Raw genomic sequence first — 15,275 nt, 5'->3', positions numbered from 1 at the left:
TAAAGCCAAGGCAAATTTTTTAGTAGACGACAGTCGGGCCGTATTCCGGATGGGGCTCCTATGCAAAACGGTGTGAGGTCTAGTTGGGACCTCATATCAAGGAGACCCCTTTGAATGTTGGCAGGTCCAGCACTATCAACACTTTGTTACTTTAATCTCTTCGTAGTAAATCAAGGTAAAGTCTTTTAAAGTATACGAAAATGCCCTAGAGTGCATTTTATGCAGGTGAATTCATGTAGTTGAATGTAATTTAAAATAAATCCCAGACTATAAACATTAATGAAGTTTGATAAAATCTTTGCAAGGTTAAATACAACTTTGGAAGTCATCAATAATAGGTTATGGATCATAGTTTTTAGGTGATGAAGGAGAGATAAATTCACATCAAGTTAAGGACTGAAGAGATCGTAGGGCTTAGGTTATTTTAATCAATGACTCCTAAAACTTTGGATTGGGGATCAATAGTAAGTTAACAACACTTATCTTACCCAATAAGATCTAAAGGTTGAAAACATTTTAATCAAATAGTCAAAATTAAATTCAGTTGTAGAACTGGTGGGTGATCTTACGAGGTAAGATTTTATAGGCCTATGTGTTGATTCAATAAAAGTTTGATGAATGAATTATTAAAATGTTTTTAAACCTACATTATTTGCATGCACTTTAAAACTTAGCTCCTCGTCTTAATATAATTTTACATTACTTCATGCGTGAATATGATTTTAAAATCCATGGAAAAATAATATGGTAGCGGGAAGTGAAGAGGATAAAACCTTACTTTAATAGATGAGATAATATTCATATTATTTACGTGCCTCATTTAAATATGGTTTCATTGCATGTTTTCTCATACACAGAACTCAAGCCCATCGGAGCACAAGGAGAGAGAAATTATAATGTCTAAGTTGAAATTATAATGGTGGATATTGTTTTTAATGAATTGTTGAAATACATTAATAGAGTTTAAGCTTCTGTGATCCATATCAAGTTAAGAAAGATTCTTCGGCGAAAATCACATGGAATATCATTTGACAAATGATATTCCATGTGATTTTCGCCGAAGAATCTTTCTTATGTTGAAATACATATCAGGTGTGAAACAACTCGGTGATTCAGCTTTCTTGTTTGGCCCGATAAAACATACGCACAAAGTGAAATAAAATAGTTTTCTTCATAATATTATGAAAATATGTATAGGTATTTAATAAATAAAAAAATAGTATTTATAAAATTGTGGTTTATATCTTGTATTGCGAATAATTTCAAAAACCATTTTTTTTAATATATTTTTATCATTTATTTTTTTCTTTTTTCTTTCTTTTTTTGGGACATTGTTTCATTGTTTTAGGGCTTTTTTCCTTATTATATGGACATCATAGTTTGATTATGGTCATTAATAATTTTTAGTGATAAATAATGTCTAATTAGTTAAGCCTTTGATTCATGAGCATATATATATGTAAGTATGATTAATAATATTGAATAATAATAATAATAATAATTACATACACACATTCTCATCCACACGTGACATTATTTAAATAATGTTTTAACATACACACATTCTCATCCAATGTGATATTAGTTAAATAATGTTGTTTTTATTATTAATGTCATCCTTCATAGTTTAACCTTTGTTTTAATGCATTTTACTGATTAATTCTTTGGTAGGGTTTAGGGGTCAACATGTCAAACATGCATTTAAGAGGTCAAGTAAGACCATCAGTAAGAGGATGAAGATTTACGTGAGATGGAATCCACAGAAGTAGCCTAGTTTTTGAAGAGGATCAAAATGGCTACAACACCACCTACTATACATTATGTATTCTCAAAAAATCTTTTATGAATGAATAGTTATACCTCATAATAAAAACTTTCTAAGCACTCAAGCACATACTTGTACATCAAATAATTTTGTTTAACTTGTAAACTCTGGTTATGCCACCCCTGGACTAAAACTCTAAACCTATAAGAGTACATAGTTTCGATGACTTACAACTTCATCTTCATGTTAGTAGTCGAAAAAGACTTGTAGTGTGAAAGGGACACAGACAAAGCATGGAAGTAAAGGATTCAAGACCTGTAGACCAACACCATCCATTTTGATACTTAACATGAAAAAGTTAGGAATGGTTAAACTCTTCGCAAGTAAAAAGAGCTCATGTTTCTTCCCACTCATTACTAGGTAGGGAAAATTCCTCAACCTCTTTCGTCGGCCGAGTGGCTCCACCCCTCAGCCTCATTTAGTCAATGTTTATAGGGAATGACGTAACATATTCTTATCATGGATCTTCTTACAAGATTTCATGCTGGTAATGCCCAGTTATAGGGTAAACAATGGCATCATTGCTATATAACATAAGAGTTAGACCTGAGATCATGTTGGCGAGAAATGCAACGGAAAATACTTACTACAAGGCGTTAGAAGGAGCGACATCATCCAAAACGACATTAAAAAATACTTCTAAAAGGGGGGCAGAATTGTTGTTACTAGCACTTACAACATCTAAAAAAAATGGTGCATAGACTACTAGAGCTTCTATAACTAATTTTGAATCACTAGCTTCAACAATACCACTAAAAGCTCATTCCTTGAGAAACATTAGTTCTAAGAATGAGCACAAGCAAGTTTATGGGTGGCAACACTAGTTGCGTCAATAGCTAGAATGTCATAAGAAGTAAGAACATTGGAATGTATCTACCTTTTTTGCCACCACTAACTAAACCAACACCTAAATAATCACCTATATCACATTGATGTGTGAATGGAGGTTGCTACTGGAAAGGGAAATTATGTTACCAGAGAGAAGGCATGAGGAAGTAGGGAGAAACCTTAAGAAGTAGGACATGTCTTACTAGATGTGAGGCAAATTTTAATTCAATAAAACTGAAAAATGTCATATATGCACACTTTTAACTTTTTAGTCCCTGGTGATAGGTGGAGTGTCCACCTGAAACATTGAATGGACTAATCCTCTACAAAAGTCTCTTTTGGGAAATCTTAACAATATGCACAATTTGCCAATCATTAAATCCTCCTATCTCGATATTTGAGTTGACCTATTCAAAATATGGTCAATAGTTCAATCTTGTTGATGAAAGGCTCAACTTCATATTTTGTCTCGAAATTTGAGCTCACTAATCAAAACATGGTTAATAGTTCAATATTTTTTATGAAGAGGTCTATTGCACTTTGTCACTGGATTGAACTTTCTACGTGCCAGATCTATTTGATACTAACATTTTTAGATACTTGCACGCAATATTCTAAACCTAGAGCAAGGAGTTGAGGCATAGAGTAGTAATCACATACATGTATAAAATGGCATCTCGAGTTTTGTATTGAGGAACCTTGTATATACAATTTGGTAATAATTTTGAGAGTAAACGATGATGTTTACATAAATTAATAGTTAAAATTAAAGGAAAAATATATCCTAAGACATATTGTTATGAAACCAACTCACAAAAAGATAGAAAAGATAGGATCAATGACTTCAAAATTAGCCCGCTCCTTTACATTACACAAATGAACAATTCTTGGATGATACAAATGACAATACCTCCTTTCTATATATAGGAGTCTAAGGGGTCATAATATAATCAGAGCCGACATAACAATAATAATATAAGGGCACAACAATAACAATAGTGGGCTTCTATGGGGCACAATAATAACAATATGGAGACTACATGGGCACAACAATATAATAAGGGGATTGTACTAATAACAATAAGGGGTTACACTAGTAGGGACCTAACATGCCCCTCTCCTCCAAAAAGTGTTGTCCTCAACACTTGAGTAGTTTTGGATGCTTCTGTATAAAATTCTCGTCCTCCCATGTGGAATCTTCAGTGGGTAAGTTCCTCCATTTGATGAGATACTCTGAACTTGATCGATTTCATAGCTGTTGGGTTCTTGTTTCCGTGACTGCTTCAGGTTCCAATATAATTTTCCTTCCTCGTCAAGTGCCGAAAATATTGTGTGAACTGGGAGATTGTCACCTATAACCTTCTTTAAGCATGAAACATGGAAAATTGGGGGCACTCAGGAAGATGCAAGAAGCTCCAATTTGTATGCTATGGTACCAATCTTTTGCAACACCTTGTAAGGACCATAGTACTTTGGTGATAATTTATTATCCGTCTTAGCTTGCTTGAGGGACATTTGGTTGTATGGTTGTATTCTTAAAAATGCCCAATCGCCTACATCAAAACTTCTTTCACTGCGATGTTGATCCGCCTGTTATTTCATTTGATTCTGCACCAAAGTGGGGTTATCCTTTAAAAGTTGGAGAACTTGTTGTTGATGTTCAATGTGATATTTCACTGCTTGAAACTTTTTCTTCTTGATATGTCTTCTATCTTGAGAGTTTGAGGAGTGGTAATTATTTTCAATGCATTACAAGATATGGTCGGATTCATTTCTTGATACTCGATGTGATCTTTCACTTCTTCAACCTTTTTCTTCTTGATATGTCCTTCTATCTTGAGAGTTTGAGAAGTGGTAATTCTTGCCAATGCTTTACAAGATATTGTCAGATTCATTTCTTCTTTCTCTAGGGTTGGTTCTTGGTGTATATCCTCTTCTTTTGACATTTATTGATTCCTTTCTTCCTCCTCTTCACAATCTATGTAAAATAATTTCTTCTCAGCACACTTATGACCTTTAATGTATTTGCTATCACAACTATAACAAAGCCCTTTTTCTCTTTTTCCTTCTAATTGTTGTGGTGTAAACCTTGTAGGTTGTGGAAGGCTAAGAGCAAAAACACTTCCATATTTATATTGTGAGTGGTAGGATTCCTTGTTTCCATAATTCCGCTTTCAATTTTCTTGCCAACTTGAATGCCTTCTCCAATGAATCAGGTTCTCAAAGACGAACCTCATGTTGAATGTTATCCTTTAATGTCCCTATGAAGACATCAATCCTTTGCTTCTCTGGAATATCATTTACCCTTATATTCAATTTTTGGAAGTCCTCAATGTGCTCTGCCATTGAACCCTTTTGTTTGAGATTTATCAATTGGCTAAAGAAGGTGTTGTTCTCTGTATCCTCATAATGTGCTATCATTTCCTCCGTGAAAATTGACAAGTGGTTTACGAGAACAAAACCCTCTATACCATACAAATTGATTTGGTTCTAAGTATAAAGATGCAATATGTACCTTCTGTAAAAGTTGTACATCATGTATATCGAAATATTGTTTCATCTGTAGTATCAAATTTACATTATCCTTGCCATCAAACTTCCTCATATCGCTTTTTCTGGATTTTACAAGCTCGCTCTTGAATATGTTGTATCTCTGAAATTTAGGCTCTCCAAGGTATGAAATTGTGACTTGCGATAGCCCTCTGCGTCCTATTTCCAATGCCACTAGTCTGATCGAAATTGTATTCTCCAATAAAGAGTTATGCCCAATCTCCCAGGATGACCTGATTATATACTTTTTCAGTAGAGCGAACTTGTACGAATTGCCACGTGCCACTTTTTCGACCTTCAAATCTGAAAAATCTACACAGAAAACTATAGTCTGTCCTCTTTCTGTAACTTCTTATGAAATTTCAATCTGATTCTTAAAGATAAAGTTATCACGATTTTCCCAAGGTCACCTGTTTGGAATGTAATTTGGGAGTCTGCAAAAACCCTAACTTCCTCAGATCATATATCCAAAAATATAATGAGACAAGATCCAAAATTCGGACCCACGGTTTAGAACGATTTCAACTCAAATGGGTTTTTCTTTTTAGCTTCTAAAACGTCGCAGAAAAAAGTTATAGCGAAAATGCCACGTTGACCTATTTGGAGCAGCAAAACCCTAGAATCCAAAGCTCTGATACCAAATGTTATGAAACTAGCTCACAAAAAGATAGAGACGATAGATCAATGACTTCAAAATAAGCCTCTTCGAGGGGGAAACCTCCTTTACATTACATAAATGAACAATTCTTGGATGATACAAATGACAAGACCTCCTTTCTATATATAGGAGTCTGAGGGTTCATAATATAATCAGAGCCGACATAACAATAATAATGTAAGGGCACAACAATAACAATATTGGGCTTCTATGGATAATAACAATATGGGGATACATGGGCACAACAATATAATAAGGGGTTTGCACTAATAACAATAAGGGGTTACACTAGTAGTATAGGGACCTAACACATAAATTTGTATTTATAACACAATAGTTATATGTGTTATTAGTGAAATTCTTGTGGTTTAACCCACCTTGCAGCCGACTAAAACCTGTGTGATAGAATAAACTCGTGTAGTGACAATAATGATATGCTAAGATAAAGTTGTTAATACTTCTTTAGGCCACCCTTTTCTCATCCTTTGATGGACTCCATTGGCATACTAAAATATTTATTGATTTAAGCACAAGAAAATTGAAAACATTTCTATGATAAAGTTCAGGTATCGTCATTCTCATTTTCTAGTTGCGTGGTTTATGTATTGTGTTCCTCCCTGGTATTTTGAGTTAAGTTTTATTTAGCTTCATAAAACTGATTCATTTGATGGTAAAGTGAAGTGAGTGTATCAAATATATCATGACTTCATGCAACAACTTTCTTAATATGTAGGATGCTGAAATATTTGCCATTGTAACATTCAAGAAGTTTTATGAAGTGTCAAACATTGTCCCCTTTTAGAGGCAATCACAAGTATTTTCCTTGCATTTCAACAATATTTTCATAAAATATGTTATTAAGAACATTAGACATAATTGTTTTATTGGAATAATTTACAATTTCATGGAAGGATGCCTTACTAGGTGAATGTCTCACTTAGGCTCTTGAATTTCAATTTTCATTTTTCTTAGTTAATATCAAATAAATGGTTGCACTAAATTAGACTTTGTAACATACCCTCCCACCCCCTTGCGTATTTCTTGGGCTATGGAAGGTGTTACATCAAAATTAACCCAATCTCCAAGATCTATTATGAAGATGGGGTCACAAAAATCATCTTTTTACAACTTTGTCAAAATCCAAAATAAATTTCACCATCACGTTCGACTCATTGGGAGCTTTTCGATGATATAATTTTGTCTCAATCTGACTCTTAGATTGAAATTTATTCCCATTTGAATATTAACTCATTAATCCTTGCCACATTCAACATGTATCGCCACGTAGTGCTACAAAGTGGCATACATGTCTCTGTCATGTTGTTCATAGAACAATTGTGACTTCATCCATACCAACGTGCCAAGGCAAGAGGTGAGTACCATTCCAAAATTGGTGTGACAAGATGGTTAATTTTATGTCAATTACTAGAGGGATTCACAATTATCACTCTCCCTTAACTGCACTCACATCCTGGAGGTGCTACATACAAGCTTGGCACTAGATAGGAGGTGCTAACCAGAATCTTTGCCCTCTTTTGATGACAAATTTGATGTCACACCTTTTATTACACTTGTTCCAGGGTGACATTACCTTGCCATGTGGCATCATCCAATAGTGTCATGTGTCATCCAAAACTAACTCTTTAGCATCCAAAAGGATCGCTCTTGTCTACCATGTGTCACCCAATGTACATGTCATGCTAGCATAAATCCAAGTTATCCACCCACGTGGCATCCATGTAACCTTTCCAGGCCCTTGTCACCTCTTCCACCTTAGCCTAAGTTGTGGCACCAACTAGGCTCAACCGCTCCATGTAATACAACACTTTCCTTTATATATGAGACACTACAATTTACACTTTGGCATCCCTCTCAGACTCCTGGACCTCCAGATACAATCTTCATTTACAAGGAAATTTGGCCTTGGCCCACATATGGGGTTACTATTATTTCCACCTTGTGTAAAGTCCTAGATCCTCAAGATTTTGGATATAAGTTTCATCCATAAGTCAATCCAGCCTCGTGCCTTAATTCAACAAATGGGCCCCATTCCAGACAAACCCCCCAATTAAATAGATATATGAATCCTCCGCCTTGATACATCTACCAGCTAAAAAAGTATCTGACTCCTTCACCAATGAACCTTCTTATGGAGCTCACTCTGGATGATCATACAAAAACCAACCTAACTCATATCTGACTTCATGCCTTTGAACACCCAAATAAGCCCCACCCCAGATACACCTTCCAAATTAGCAGATATCCAGCTCCATAACACTTTACCAATGTGGGTAAACTCCTAGATCGTCTAGATCCTAAATTTACTTACCCAACAATATAATATGCAAGTGGGGCCCTCACCGAATATCACCTTTTTCTTACTCTCTCTGCTAAATATCTAGATCATTTTAAATTTGGCGCACTCTCAAAAGTACACAAAAGAAAACGTACCAGATGTTAAAACTACCGAATACATCTGTCAGGCCTATAACACATTCTTCTTAGATACAAACTCTTCCGATGACTCATCCAGTCTTGGATACAAATTTCATTCCCTGTGATACTCAAACTTAGAAACCCCAAGGATTTCAAGGACTTTGCCCAAATTTTCCTTGGATCTTAGAGTTGCTCAGGCTACTAACTTATTCATAAATGAAATCTTCATTCAACCCACAAAACATCGTACTATTTATACTTAGACATCACACATTACATATATCTATCCCTGCATTAAACTCAAATACAACACCATACATGATCACAAGGATTGTCCTAAGTAAATATTATTAGATCTATTGGCGCATCATACATTGCACCAAACATAACCCTTTTCTTGGTAAAGATAGTCACAATCTTTAAATCAACAAATAGTTATGTTATTCACAACTTATTAGACAATGTAAATCACAATATTTGGCAATATAGTTAAGCACATCAAACAATCATGCACCTAAGCACTTTTTCCCCTATAGAGGGAGTTTCCATCCTTTAATAATCCTTTGTCGTCAACACCTGATATGTCCTGACTATTCCGTCGTGACTGTTCTGTTGGTCGTCATAACTGTTCCGTCGTGGTGGGGTTGTAACATAATTATAACGTATATAAGTTTTAAATAACTATAATTCTATAATATATATAAAGTATAATTATATAACATATATAAATTATAATTATATAATAATAAAATTATTATTATTCACGCTGCTTCTTTTTTTATTCTGTTACCCACTCAATAACAAATTTCTTGAAGTCCTCTTCACTGTCTTCTGTTAAAACTTCTTCTTGAACTAAATTGTCTATAAATTCCTCAACATCATCGAGATCCCAATCAAAATCGCACACAATCGGAGGCTCTTTGGGGTACATGATTTGCACAACTATGTCTTGCTCTATCTCATCCTCTTTGAAAGGTTGATAGAAGTAAGGTAAGCAATATTCATATTTCTTGATATGCTCTTGTTTCAATTGATTCAATGAAGCTCTATGTTGCATACATTGCAAGGTATAAATTCGAGTCTTCAAATGCTCAAATTGAAGAGGCCTATCATAGAATGGTATGTAAGGAACCCAATCCAGCTTCATTTCCTTCATTGGCACTATAGTTTCACCCTCCATTTGAACATACTTGATGCCAGTCTTATCAGACGGAGGAAATGATGAAACAACTGCCACAGTGACTGGTATGTGGACGACTTTTAATTGGTTTTCAAAAGGTACAAGTTGAGGTTCTGTACAACCAAAAAGATAAACATTATTCCCATAAAGTAGCCCACCTTCTTCAAGAGCATTCTCCAAGTTTGAAAAATCCCACTGGATCTTGTAAAGAGTATCCAGCTTATCCCACTCAGTGCCAACGGAAAATGCAACTTGCCACAAATCATCCATATTTCTCCTGTGAGGGATAATCTCAGGCGGCGTAGCAGTAAACTGGAATTTTTTCAGGACCGTGAGCTGAGAAGCGAGGCGCGGATTGTGTCCAATCTTATCCCCATATTCCTCATTCACATCAAGATAATCTTTATCTAAATCTTCATCTCGATTTGTATAAGCTTCATCGGGATCATCATCTAGATTTGCATTAGCTTCATCAGGATCATCGTCTTGTTTTGTTCCTTCACTGTCACTATCGTCTTCCTCTACATAACTTTTCTTTAGACATGTTGAAAATTCTGCACATGATTTTTCTAACCGCTGAAATGCTTCTTGAATTTTAGTAAATTGTTCAACGCATTCAGGACGTGGACGTAATGGCACATTATGCAGTGAATGATGCTCAAAGACTTGCATCATGATATTATGCGCCATGCATCCGATACCACTGAAGCATAAAAAATGATAGCTTGTAGGATTGAATGTAAAAATACACAAGAGGTATTTAATAATAATAATTTATTATATATATATATATATATATATATATATATATATATATATATATATATATATATATATATATATATATATATATATATATAGTACAAGTCATGAATGTTTACAATGAGGACCCGCATATATATACCTAAGCAGGTGTCCTTTCGTGACTGGGCATGTCTTTTAGACATGCCTTTTCACTTAACTTAATGACTATTTAATATAATCGATATTTTATTATTTAATATTTAATATAATTGTTATGAATTATATTCATAACAGAAAATATAACCTAGCCTAGGTCAACCACACTTCCCAATATTAGAGTCTCTTGTGCCCCTTCTAGTCTCTTCTTGTTACTATCTCCCAATTATCATAGGTTGACCTGACTCACTAGTTCGTTCTATTCTCATAATCTATGAGCAAGAGAGTTAGGAATGGGCACCGCCTGCCCCTTTTTACTGGCTAGTACAATTGCATCCCTTCACCCATTAGGAGGTGGTTTTGCTTGTTACATCACCTTCTTTCTCTTCAAGTGATGGTGTCATTCCACCCTTGCTTTTGTAATGCTTGTTAACAAGCTTTGCCAACTTCAATTCCAACCCAGACACATTGCATAACATTTGTCAGATAATTGACCCTTTATAGTATTCAAGCAACCTCAACATTTAATCGACTAGTATGGGTAGTAACTTTTCAAGCAATACAAGCATTAAAGCGGCTTTAGGTAAACATAGGTGATCAAGCAAGTTTCCCCTAAGGCCAAGGATCGATAAGGCTATCCACCCTTCAGTTGTGTTAACTAATTAATAACAAATTTTATTGTTTAATCAAAGGTCCAGTTGTTGTGGTCCTTCCACATTGACATTACAATCTCATTGCAATAACCAAGGGTAGAACAAGGGGTTGTTACAGAGTTAAGTTGGATCTACAATTTGGTTGCAACGTTGCAAATGATAGGCTCTATATTTGAGTTCCAATTCATTATTACATAGAAGGAATGTATGACAAGCTTAATGGGCTAGCTATGGATTTTGAGATACCATGGAAAGCGTATGCCTCTGTCAAGTTAAAGTTGGATTCCTAACCATGGGAGCGTGAATATGCAAGCTAAACGTAAGAACGCATATCTATTGACCCTATATCTGTAGGGTTTAGTAAGCAATACTTGAAAAAAGGATTATGCTTGGTTGAATAATAGTGATGCAAGGAGGTTCAAGCACATGTTAAAATAAGAATGTGTTTAGATGAAACGCATCAAAAATGGATCATGTATTTTTTCATTTGGAGAGGTTCGAGCATCGGTTGAAATGAGATCATGGTTTTTCATTCAATGATGAAAATCTCAACCTTGTGACCAAAATACTTCTAGATTTTACGTAATTACGAACAAGCCTAGATTTGTTACCAATTTGCTTATAAAGTTTATGTAACTATGGACATAATTCTTGTTACTTTTGCAATCCATGTATTTCAACCATGTGCCACATTTACACTTACAATTTTCATTTTAAATATATGAATTAGCTATCTTGAAACTATCTCCCTTGTTTACAAAATGTAAGAGTATTTGGGGATCCTTCATCAGGGATATGAAAATGGCGCTCGCTCTCGTTAGGTTTTCGCATCCCTTCCCTCTGCAGTTCAGCCCTAACGTCTGGGCTCAATCCACTGCTGGAGACTTTGGCAGTCAAGGGCTTCTGGGCTCTAAGATATTCAAAAGGAAAAACTGTATTAGCAACCATAGAACAACTTCTCTGGCAGAGACTCTTTTGGAAATATGGTTTTTTGTCCCGAGGGTTTCTCTCGAAACAGGGGAGCGCGATTATATGGAAGCATCTTGCTGGGTAGACAGACAAAAGACCATGAATGGCATACATTTTGATACTCAAAGATCCGAGCCCATTGATGTGGACGTTTTTTATCTGTTGTTACAGGCGAAGCGAAATGGAGAGGCCACTATTGTGTGGGTAATCCTCTCCCTAGGTTTTTTTCTTTGCTATAGTTTACTTTTAAGGGTTCCCCGGGTGGCATTCCTCTTAGCAGTGAAGAAATACGAATGCTTTTTCCTTCTAATGCATCATTGTGATGAGGTTTATATTCATCTGGACGTTGTTTTGAGAACCTTTATGGGGAGGGAAGACCGAACCGCTGTCCGCAGGAAAAATTTTAAAGGAGTGGTCAACAAACAAAGGAGGGGCGGGAGCATAGGGTCATGGTACAAGAGTTGCAATGTGCCCTCGTGCACCTTCGAACAGATGTGGGAGTATGATTTCAAGGCAGAGAAGAAACACAAGACTCGGGCCATCCCCATCAAAAATGCCATTCGTCCAGTGGACAGGGTTCCCCTGATACACACAGGACCTGTGGGTTTTTTACATGAGCAAAAGAAAAATAACCTCGGTGAGCCTGCTCCCCTTATTGCTTCGGTAACCCAAATAGCAGAAGATTCAAGGGGACACCATTGCCAAACCCAAACACTGGGGAGGATGGGGTATTAAGAGGCTCGATCTATTCTCCAGAGCATTAGTAGCCAAACTTGGGTGGCAACTACTCACCTCAAATGGTCTTTGGACTCGAGTTGCATATGCTAAATATATCAAGCCACAGAATGTTTTGGACTGGATCCGTATACATCAAGGAACTAGCCAAAACATATCCAATATCTAGAAAGCGGTCATTAGCACCTTACCTCTACTGCGAGAAGGAATCACTTGGCGCATTAGGGAAGGTAATGAAGTTCGCATTGGTCTGGACCCGTGGGTCGGCTGTGGCAATGCCCACAGATTATCAGCTGATCTTATAAGGCACCTACAAGACAGAGGGGTTACCCACATTAAGCACATTGGAGATAATGAGAATTCCTCCTTTCTCCATCAGGCATGGACTACCACACAAGTGTTAGAAATTCTTGAATGGTGGCAACACGAATGGTTGGAGTATACGGATGCACTCACACAAGATCACATCAGGCTCACAGAAGGACCTGATGAAATCATCTGGGCCTTTGCCAAGCATGGAGCATATTCCCGGAAGTTAGGATACTTAAGGCTCATGGAATCTTACAGGCCCCCGGATATCCTCCCCACCTAGAAAGCACTCTGGAAACTTAAATCAGCTCCACGCACGCGATTATTGATGTGGAACATTCTTTTTGACAAAATCCCTACAGGCACCAATCTCATGAAGAGATCATTTTATGGACCCTTTCGTTGCCACTTATGCCGAGAGGAGGAAGAAAGCACAGATCATCTTTTCTTAAAATGCAGCACTGCTTCACAGTTTTGGCAATCCCTCACCTCTCACTATCCGAACTTGAAAGACTGGCAAGGTAATAACCTCATGGAAGCATGGAATAACTGGTGCCAGAATCACACCGGGAAATCCATCAACATTCCATTGCTGGCCTGCTGGGCAGTATGGATTGTGCGCAATCAGTCCATTTTCAACCTCAGGACCCCACACTGGCCCACAATCTTACACCATACTGTTAGCGCTTGAAATTTCACCTCAGGCTAAGAAAGGTAAACCTCAAGGCAACATCAAACCACTTAGCCTCGTAGCTAGCCCTACGGGGCTGGAGACGGCTCTCTCTGGTCTATCTCGGTGAAATCTTCAATGGATGAGATGACCAATAGGGTAACACTGATTTTAGGCTAGTAAACTGATCAAAAAGGTTGATTTGGGGTTTTTAGGGTTTTTGGTGGCAAATTGAGGGGATGGCAATTTTGGGTGCGGGGATTGGACACAGTTTCTGCAGGGGGTTCTTTGGGGTGAGGTAGGAGACAGTATTGATGCCTTTGATTGAGGTGGATGGTCAGGAATGATAGATGAGGAGCTAAGGAGAGTAAACAATAACTTTGAATTCTCCTTAAACAGTAGAAAACATTGAAATTAAACAAACTTAAAAGCAGAGCATGACAGTCATGAATTCTTACTTTAACACTTCGTTTGTTTAATGTGCAGAAGGAAAAGAAAGGAAACGATTCACATAACACACTTACAGGTACATAGAGAAACACACCATCAATACATGTAACCACAAGAATCCCAAAAAGGACTGCAAAACCCTGGTCTTCCTTAGCCAAAAATTGCAGAGATACAGTGAATAATACAATGATAGCTTCTCCCTCAAGAATCCAACCTTCCAACCTCTGAAAATGACTAAGAAAATACATAATATAGGCAAGCTAACACCTTTCCTTGCCTCAAGGGGTCTAGCTCATCCTTCTAGGATCTGTTTCAACCAATTCTAAACTGAGCACTAAAATCTAGGCAGTCAAAACAACTTGCCTCTATAAGCTAGGAAACCAATTCATTCATTTAATTTTCACCTTTTTCATGAATGAATCTTCTAGAAGAGGTACATAAGAGTAAAAGTGTCATAAAAGTACATTAATTACATCAAAGAGGATAATAATCCACCCCAAAAAGTCAAACAGGGTCAAACTGCGTTTTTCTGAGCTGTACACTGAAATTTGGAGAAGTTTGCCTGACGGGTCGCGCGCCTTTGGGACCACTTTTGGGGCAGTTCCAGGTGTCCAAATTGAGCAAGCATAGGCCTGTTGGAAAGGTATATGAGTCTACTTTCCAACCCAACTGGAATTTCTAAATTTGGTGGTCATTTGCCCCTCCAAAATTGCAATCTCCCAAGACTGCTTTCTGCAACTCAAAAATGTGGCAGAAAGTCATTTTTTGCTCCTTTTTTGACTTTCTGGAGGCCCAAAACTTCATAAAATATCAAGTCCATTGATGAGCATATGTAACTTCTCATGAAAAGTCTGGAAATTCTGAGTTTTTGCAAAATGGAGTTGCCATGATGAAGGGTCGCGCGGGGGGTGAGACCCGTTAATGGAGAAAACCTGTGTTTGGCAAAAAAAAATTCACAAATGACAAAATTTTCTCCAAATTTCTTGAAATTTGGGCTGGGAGTCCCCAATCAAGTACCATTCTCATTAAAAGAGGCTTTGGCCAAAATTTGGAGTGGATCGGGCATTTTCCTTCGTTTTTGTGCTTTGGCCAACCGTCCTTGGAGCACCTTC

General features: G+C 36.8%; 1 pseudogene; it reads right to left on the bottom strand.

Annotated features, from left to right (window-relative positions):
- Window positions 1-8,228: 8,228 nt before the first annotated feature.
- On the bottom strand, window positions 8,229-10,167 carry LOC149225030 (protein HEAT INTOLERANT 4 pseudogene; annotated as a pseudogene).
- Window positions 10,168-15,275: the final 5,108 nt, after the last annotated feature.

This window comes from Pinus tabuliformis, chromosome Q, assembly GCF_031772625.1.
Source record: "Pinus tabuliformis cultivar Carrire ecotype Pingquan chromosome Q, CPIR1, whole genome shotgun sequence".
NCBI lineage: Eukaryota > Viridiplantae > Streptophyta > Pinopsida > Pinales > Pinaceae > Pinus > Pinus tabuliformis.
This window is presented reverse-complemented; position numbering and strand designations above follow the sequence as displayed.